The sequence below is a fragment of the Salvelinus namaycush genome, chromosome 22 (genome assembly GCF_016432855.1).
Source record: "Salvelinus namaycush isolate Seneca chromosome 22, SaNama_1.0, whole genome shotgun sequence".
Lineage (NCBI taxonomy): Eukaryota > Metazoa > Chordata > Actinopteri > Salmoniformes > Salmonidae > Salvelinus > Salvelinus namaycush.
In genome coordinates, this window is record NC_052328.1 from 21,768,074 (window position 1) to 21,777,460 (window position 9,387).

A 9,387-nucleotide genomic window follows, 5' to 3' on the forward strand; every position below is an offset into this window, starting at 1 on the left:
GCTGCCACAGTGTGAAAGGTGAGGGCGCACTGAGCAGCAGTTTGGCCATCCTGCCGGAGCTGGAAAAGTAACTCACCTCCCTTTCTACCCTCTGGAGGATGATCGAAGACCGTCCTGAACAATGCCAGGAACCTCTCATTCAAACCCAGCTCCTCTTCTCTTCTCTCCCAGGTGGTTGTAGCCCACTCCAATGCCCGTCCGGTAAGCAGGGAAATGACCGTGGCAACCTTGGAGCTCTCGGTGAAGTTTGCCAGGTATGCGTAATGATGGGTTGCCAGGACCAGTGGTTAGTAGACCGGCGACGTCGACCGCCGGAGAGGGGGAGTGGGAGTAGACGTGACAGGTCCCCGGTGAAAAAGTTTGAATACCACTGCTCATCAAGTGTCCTTGAGCACTGTTAGTTTTACGTTGATGTTACGCTGGTGGTGATAATTGAACAATTATTTACTTGATTCTGGGCAGCTTTCAGCATAGTGCAGAAATACATTCTTGCCAATAACTCTGTGGCCATATCTGTTTTACAATCTGATACTGTAGCAGGAAATTTCAGGTTGATAAGAGGTTGTGAGTTCAAATCCCAGGTAAGGCTGAGTCCCAAGTGTGGTCACAGTGCAACATTTTAGAAGATTGTACAGCATTGAAATCAGAATACAGCAGCATACTGTCATTTTATAAAAATAACATCTTGAAGTTGTCGTATATATTTACTTTATTTTTACTGTAGCTTTCGGCAAAGTGCAGAAACATATTCTTGGCAATAAATGTACAGACATAGTGGCGCAGGAGGAATTTCAGGTAGCTAACAACCAAAAGATTGTGAGTTAAAATCCTAAGTGAGGTTGAGTCGCGACTAATCAACATACAGCAGCATACTGTCCTTTAACATTAACACCTTAATTTAGGTGTTAAAACACAGTAACTGGTTGTAGATTTATCGTATTTTCACCGCAACTAGACACAAACCTCCAGTGTACCATGGTGACACAACATTCTGAGAAACGTTGAAATGTTGCATCCCCATGGTGTAAAAAAATTCACAAGATCATGTTTTCACATGTTGTTTTTACATGTTGCTTCACATGTTGTCATGTTATCACATTAACTTTACATAAAATCATGTGTTCACATGGGTGACCATTGGTCTGTCTATATGCAATCCAGTCTGCTTGAAAAAAACAGATAAAGTTAGGTCAGCAGAAATAAATCTACTTCATTCACTGTGGAATAGCAAAGTATCCTAATGGTAAAAAATCCATTAAAACTTGTATTTGGGTGTCATTTGATACTATATTAATGATCTAGTGTATTTCAGACCCACTATATTTTTCTTCCATAAAGCACACTCAACTAAGAACAGTCATAGTACAGAAACCCAGGTCAGAAAGTGAGAGACGACAGTGATAAAATAATATCACTTCAACTGCATTTTAATGCCATACTCTGACACATAGAACTCCCTTCATAGTACCCCTCAGTAGTGCTTTGTCCACTACTTCTGGATATGATATCATCTATTAATAATGTATTGGCAATGGATTACATAAAAAGAGACCAGAAATAACATCCAATATTCATGCCCCCTGAGCTTGACTGTGTCCATTCCTTTTGGCCCATAAAACCTTACCCCATTTCCATATCCGCTGAGGGTCGCGACAGGTTTGCCGCACAAAGACTCACAGAACAGCTCAACTCAGGAAAAGGGCTGTAAAAATTGGTGGATTTCTGAACCCTTATGAAACCGTACTCCTAGAATTTTTTTTTTGCATTTCAGTGCCTGTGAAACACCTGGTACTGTATTTCTCCCTTTAATTGTGCCACTTCAGAAATTGATGTGACTCTGAAACATTGCATGAATCACACAGTTTTTGTAGTCCCCTTGTCTGGGAATGTTGTTACAACATCTGCATATTATAGAAAGTAATGGAAGTAGCAGAGGTGGCAGCTGCAAAGCAACAGGAAGCGTGCCATTTTCAGTCAGAACCGCTGTACAAAACCACTAACTGTCTGCCAGCCATGGTCTTACAGTCGACACTGAGTGGGAGACACTGTGACAAACAGGCAGGGTCTGAGAGCTGTGCGTCCTAGGGGGGTGACAGCACCAGTTTGACTGTCAACGAGGATCATTAACAGTGTGTTTTAAAGAAACCTGAACAGGGATTAGGAAGCTTGAAACAGGGTCTTCGATCAACCGACATATCCCCATATCCCTGAACTCCTCAGAGTATGTGCCTGGACCCTTACCTGTATCTTACTGTTCAGCCTTAAAACCTTTCTCAGCACCCAGCATGTAATTCCCCCCCCCCCCATTCACTCAAAAAAACTAGGGCACTATAAAAACATTATAATTTACATCCTCTAAAAGAACATGTCTCATAAATTGTCTACACGCTACAGAAATGACTATCCTTCATGGCCTTATGAAGACGTCTCCCTCTAGCCTCCACCTAACAGAGCGATGGCCAACAAAAGCCTGCGTGTAAGGGCCTTTCCTGAAGAGTCCTTGTCACACGCAGGTTAGCGTTTTTCGTCATGAATCTTGTTCTGGAGGCTTTCGTGGTCACCAGCTAGCACGTCGTAAAATCTGATTTTAATCCGAACCTGAAAAAGCAACAACAACAAAAAATCCATACATTTTTACACTATAGCCAATTTTCCCTTCGCAGCTGGCCTATCTAAGGAGAAATTCCTCAGTACTGCCTCCAGGACAAGATTCATGACAATAAACGTCAACACCGCGCCAAACCTCTGTGATTATCGTTGCTTTTTAGCAGAGTGTCCAGGCCTGCCAATACTGCTGTTCCATAAATGAATTTGGCCCTTCGTCAACAAATTACCTAACACGCAGAACTGTGTATGTGTCAGATTCAATTCCAACCCACAGGCTTTTGTAGTGCCATGGCAGGTTGACTTAATTATAAATCATCAATCATAATAAAATAATCACATCTATATTATTTTAAATCAAATATCTCAAACATTTTAAAGATACTGAGTTGTTACATCTTGTCATGTTTGATTGGGCCAGATGTATTTCTTATCAATGGATAATAATTAATCATGACTAGTCAGAGCTTTCCTGTAAGAGGAAACTCCAGCTCCACCAATCAAACACATATAACTGATCAACAATTATCTCTGGATGAGTCCAGAGCTTGACACATACAGTAGACCTGCATGAGTATTTGTATGAACATGGAATCCAATTTGTAACACACTTTACAACACAGTATAAATACTGTATACACTAATGTTATTGACTACTACTACATTCAGACAGACTTGTATATTACATCCAGACGCCATAGATACCCCCACTCCAATTTAAAATATAATTAAACTGATAGAATTACAGAAAAACAAGACACTAGACATTGGTCAATATCTACAGTGCATCTTCTCGAGTCATACAGAACTTCTAATAGGTAAAGTGTATTTCTCACAAGGCTGCAGACAGTATTTGGCACCAAGGCTCTTATTTTCCCTCTACCTGATCCAGTCCACTCCTGTCCCAGACTCATCATATAGATCGCAGTCTGCGGGGGCCAGAGGTGCTGACGGAGCCCAGATGCTCCCAGTCTGTCTGGGGGACTGGGGAGACTGGTGCCAGGGGGTCCTGGAGCCTCTGAAGTGCCACCCCTTCGTCAACAGAACAAGGCTAGACCTGCACTTTCTGAGACACTCTGGTTCCCACTCTCTAAAAACTAGGCTGTAGTCATAGGTTAATAATACGTGAAGGAATACACACACTCAGTCACACTCACCCCATGTCTCTCCCTGCAGTGCATACAGCACCACACACGTTCACAAGTTCACACGGACACTCACACACAAACACAAGTCTGAGTGTTCTGGACTATATGCTACCATTTGGAAAAAATCTTGTGATCTTATGTGAAGTTAATGATAACATGAAACTACACATGTGAAAACATTTGAGCCCATGTGAAAACATGATCTCCTGTGAAATAAATGTGACAACATGGGGATGCAAAATTTCAACATGTGATACACTATATATACAAAAGTTTGTGGACACCCCTTCAAATTAGTGGATTTGGCTATTTCAGCCACACCCGTTGCTGACAGCACACAGCCATGTAATCTCCATAGACATACATTGGCAGTAGAATAGCCTTATTTGAAGAAGTCAGTGATTTTCAACGTGGCACCGTCATTGGATGCCACCTTTTCAACAACTCAGTTCGTAAAATTTCTGCCCTGCTAGAGCTGCCTCGGTCAACTGTAAGTGCTGTTATTATGAAGTGGAAACGTCTAGGAACAACAACGGCTCAGCTGCGAAGTAGTAGGCCACGCAAGCTCACAGACGGAACAACCGAGTGCTGAAGCGCGTACCGCGTAAAAATGGTCTGTCCTCGGTCGCAACACTCACTACCGAGTTCCAAACTGCCTCTGGAAGCAAAGTCAGCACAAGAACTGTTCGCCGGGAGCTTCATGAAATGGGTTTCCATGGCCGAGATCAGTGTGGAAGAACTTGACTGGCCTGCACAGAGCCCTGACCTCAACCCCATCGAACACCTTTGGGATGAATTGTAACTAGGTCTGTTGCGTATTACCGCCACACCGGTGGTCACGAGTCATGAAGGAAGTCAAATTCCACGTGACTGTTTAGTCACGTAATTAGGCTTCTCCAAACTCTGATGCTGCTGATGGTCATTAGTAGCCTACCAAACTTGCTAACTGCCTGGTACTCAGCACTCTATTGTCCCGCTAATCACTCTGACATCAATGCAAATGTAATCGAAAATCTAATCAAACACTTCATGAGTGCCCATGGCCTCATGTTGCGAAACATTTCTATAGGCTACGGCAATTGCGCGAGAAAACAGAGTGATGGTCTCTACTAAAAGGAGGATCACATCAGCTTTCTCTAGACTAGGCCTACTTTCTCAACTTTCATAATATTAAGTACATTGTTTATCTTTACAACAGGAGCATAGCCTACCTGGCTGGCATGACAGGAAAAGCGTCCTCCATTCGTTACTTAAGTGCATAGATTATGTATTTTTTCCGCTGTCCCTGTATCGAGACAGGTGCATGATAATGGTCCATTCTAAATCAAAACAAATGTCACACATATATTATTTAGTATATGTAAAGACAATATTAAATCAAGAATAGTCTGATGGGTGACAATATTAGCCTATCACTTGTGAATTACATATCAATTGTGAATGACCTATTACTTGTGAATTACCTATTACTTGTGAATTACCTATCACTTGTGAATTACCTATCACTTGTGAATTACCTATCACTTGTGAATTACTTATCACTTGTGAATTACCTATCACTTGTGAATTACCTATCACTTGTGAATTACCTATCACTTGTGAATTACTTATCACTTGTGAATTACCTATCACTTGTGAATTACCTATCACTTGTGAATTACCTATCACTTGTGAATTACCTATCACTTGTGAATTACCTATCACTTGTGAATTACTTATCACTTGTGAATTACCTATCACTTGTGAATTACCTATCACTTGTGAATTATCTATCACTTGTGAATTACCTATCACTTGTGAATAATGTCCAGCTTAAGAAACTGCTTTTTTTTTCTTAGACTTTTTCAAATCACACCTCATGTAGTCTAGCCCATAGACCTATAGGTTTTGATAAGGTTTGTATCACAACTAAAGTGTCCAAATAACTTCTTAAAATTAAGGACGTTAATCCACTTTATAACAGGTGTAGAGCCTAACTGGCATACATAAGCAGCATGTGAGGTTCAAGTTTGGGGAAGATCATTTTCACCATAACAATGCACCTTTATAATAAAAGCATTACATGAGTAATCGCATTTGCGGTCACTTTTGATAATGGTGTTTTCCCGCTAACGCAACATTTGCGATTATAGCCTACTGCCATGTGTGCATTGCTGCGCTTATAATGTGAAGAAATAGCCTAATAGTTTATCAACATTTTAAGCTAAACGTTCAGATCTGTTGTCAGCCACATTGTGCAAAAAAATGTTTTTTGATGCTAGTGGCTATATTAATTTGGTATCTATTGCATTCCACAACTGTCCCAGACTATGTTTGGAATATTTATTTACTGCAGAGAATAAAATAGGTAGACTTTTGTACTATGGTGATAATAGATTTACATAGTCTAGTGCTTTTGCTGTTCGTTAGGCCTACTCATCATGTTGGCTGACAAAATGTAAATGTGGACAGTTCTTCCAATATCTTCGATATGCACCTCGAAATTGGATAAGGACGCGTGCAGTTGTGTCACTGATGTGTCTGTCTTCACTTGTAGCCTGTGAGAAAGACCCGATCATGTGATGGAGAGCCATGTGAGTGAGAGGCGCTTCGGGCTGCAAAAGGCATACATTTTTTTAGGGTGCATTATGGACACAAATGGGATGCTGCTGTGAAATTCGAGCAATTATCAAGTGCTTGTCAAATTGCGAATGAGAGACTATTGAAATGTATACAGCCTGCGCAAAAAAACAAAGCAGAGCTTATGCCTTTTAAGCAACTTAAAAAAAAATCATCATCAGTCTCATCATGCAGCCTTACAATGTATTAAAAAATCAAAACATATAGTCCAAAGTTTGTAGAACAACTAAAGTTACATTAATAACTCTAAATGAAGTATATAGGAGTACATATTTCTTTGTTAACCGCTCAACACAGAATAGCCGCATGTGCGCACTCCCTCAAATCATTTGGAGAAAATATCCTTTCTATTTTATTCAGCTTTGTTCAATTGTATTCTTCATTCTATAAAATAATATCAAATAATGCCACGGAATGCTAAGCAAATCTTGTCTGCTAAATGAACTAGTGTAGCCCACAGCCATTTGACATAGCCACATCAGGACCTAACACATTTCTTCTGAAATAGACTACATTTTCTTCAAATCATGCTTCTTTAGACCTGTCTAAAATAAATCATGGATTTATTGTGAATGTGTAGGCTATATTACATGGATATATTACACTTTTTAAAATGTAGATGTTACAAAGGTCTGCATCAGTGTCTTGTAGGCTGTGGAAGCCAGGAGATGCTAAATGTGTTTATGTTAAAAAACGGTAAAATACCGTGAGACCGACAGTTATTTGCTTCACAATCACCGGCTGACGAAATTTCGTGACCGCCACAGCCCTAATTGTAACACCGACTGCGAGCCAGGCCTAATCGCCCAACCTCACTAATGCTCTTGTGGCTGAAAGGAAGCATGTCCCCACAGCAATGTTCCAACATCTAGTGGAAAGCCTTCCCAGAAGAGTGGAGGCTGTTATAGCAGCAAAGGGGGGACCAACTCCATATTAATATCCATGATTTTGGAATGAGATGTTCGACGAGCAGGTGTCCATATACTACACGTGACAACATTTGAGTGTTTTCACATGTGAAACTGCAATTCCACTTGAGTTAGGTTTACACATGTGAAAATGCAAATTCGATTTTCACATGAAAGTTTTTCACATGTAAATCTGCAATTCACATGAGGTAAAAATCTTTTATCCTACTCACATGTGAAAAGGTGGTGAGCTCAACATTTTATACATGTGAACATACGGTTTCACATGAGAACAACTGACCTCACATGTGTCTCTTTTGTTTTCACATGAACATTTCAGCATAATATGTGAAAACAGCTATTTCACATGTGAAAATGTGAAAATCACATTTTCACATGTGAAATAGCTGTTTTCACAAACAAGAGACACATGTGAGGTCAGTTGTTCTCATGTAACTTTTGTAAGAGAAGTAATTAAATGGTATGGGTGTTTTAAGGTAAGTGGTACACTGTTAAGCTAAAATAGTGTAAATGTCTTTATTCAACATGATCACTTAGTGCTAACTTTTCAATATGATCCGACCTGGGACTTGAACTCACAACCTCTGGATTTAGGGTATGCTGATCTTTCTGCTGAGCCACAAAGTATGTAGCACTCACTGAAGTCGCCTACAGATTCAATACCTATAATACATATCTGCCCTTAGCAACAGAGTGCCATCTGCACTGCAATTTTAGTTATCAGCTGATCTGACTATTCTCTCATCATTGCTTTCATTTACTTATTTCAGCAATTTGAGGGTTTTCTGTATAGTTGTCTAATGTTGGTGGGACATATTGTTTTGTTTTAATGTTACTCCTGAATCACTATGATAAATATAACAGCTTTTCTTGAGTGTATTTTATAACAAAGCTGAGGTTTACTTTAAAGTCCAAAGTGTAGGAATACAGGTGAAATCAGTCATTGACGCAGACATGGTGGCGTAGCAGGAAGATCGGGATACTATGAACCACGAGGTTGTGAGTTCAAATCCCAGATGAAGACATGCTGAATAATAATCACTGTTTGAATAATAAAAACTGTGTGAATTAACATGCACAACATGTTGAAAACACTGCAACTGCGTGACATCTTAACAACTTATTTTGGTTTGCAAATATCATCACATGTTAAGTGTTCCAAAACCACATGATTTCACATGTGAACTAAAACTTTACATGTGCAAAATATGGACATTTTCACATGTGAAATCATGTGGTTTTTCCATAAGGGTTAACATTATGTGTGACATTGCAGATGATACAATGTGCCCACTGCCAAACTCAGACCACATCTGCATGGCCTTGCCCCTGCCTAGTTACATCCGCAGTGTATTAGACTGCTGTAGCAGCAGCTGTGGAAGCTGGTCTGGCTGCATGGTGCCTTGGTGTCAGGGCCTCGGAGAGGCATCATGACAGAGGGGGAGGGAACATGATAGGGCAGTGGAGCCCAGTATAATATCGGTCTGTTGGTCAATGCTTATCTGCATGTGTAATTCTCTGGAATCGCAAAGGCATTATACTGCCTCTTGCTGGGTGCTGTGTTGTAGTTCTACTAACATGTTGAGGCACTAGAATACACAACCAAACGGTATGTGTAAGCCTACCGTGTAAAATGAGGCTGCTGGACTGATGTACATATGGCATGATGGGTAAGCAGAGAAGGACTTTTATAGAAATTGCCGATGTGAGTTGTGACTACACTGGTATGTGATGGATTAGTATAGGGAGTAACTATGGTCGACTGTGTGAGGTTGGAGCACAGAGTGTCTGTATTTGATGTGGGGGCAGACAATTACTGTGTTATGAGGAGGGATGGCAGGATATGAGATGGGAAGTAGGGAGTTACATTAGAGACAGCATATAACTTATGAAATGGAAATGGTGCGAAATATTGTTACAGAAGCCAAAATACATCTTAACAGTATCAGCAATGATTAATTCAGCTTGACTTGGTCACATCCTTGTAATAACGATGTGAATGCCACCGACCCTTTCCTCGGTCCTCCAGAAGCTCTTTTGAGTGTGTGTGTGTGTGCACGTGTGTGTGTGAGGGCGTTAATAAATGT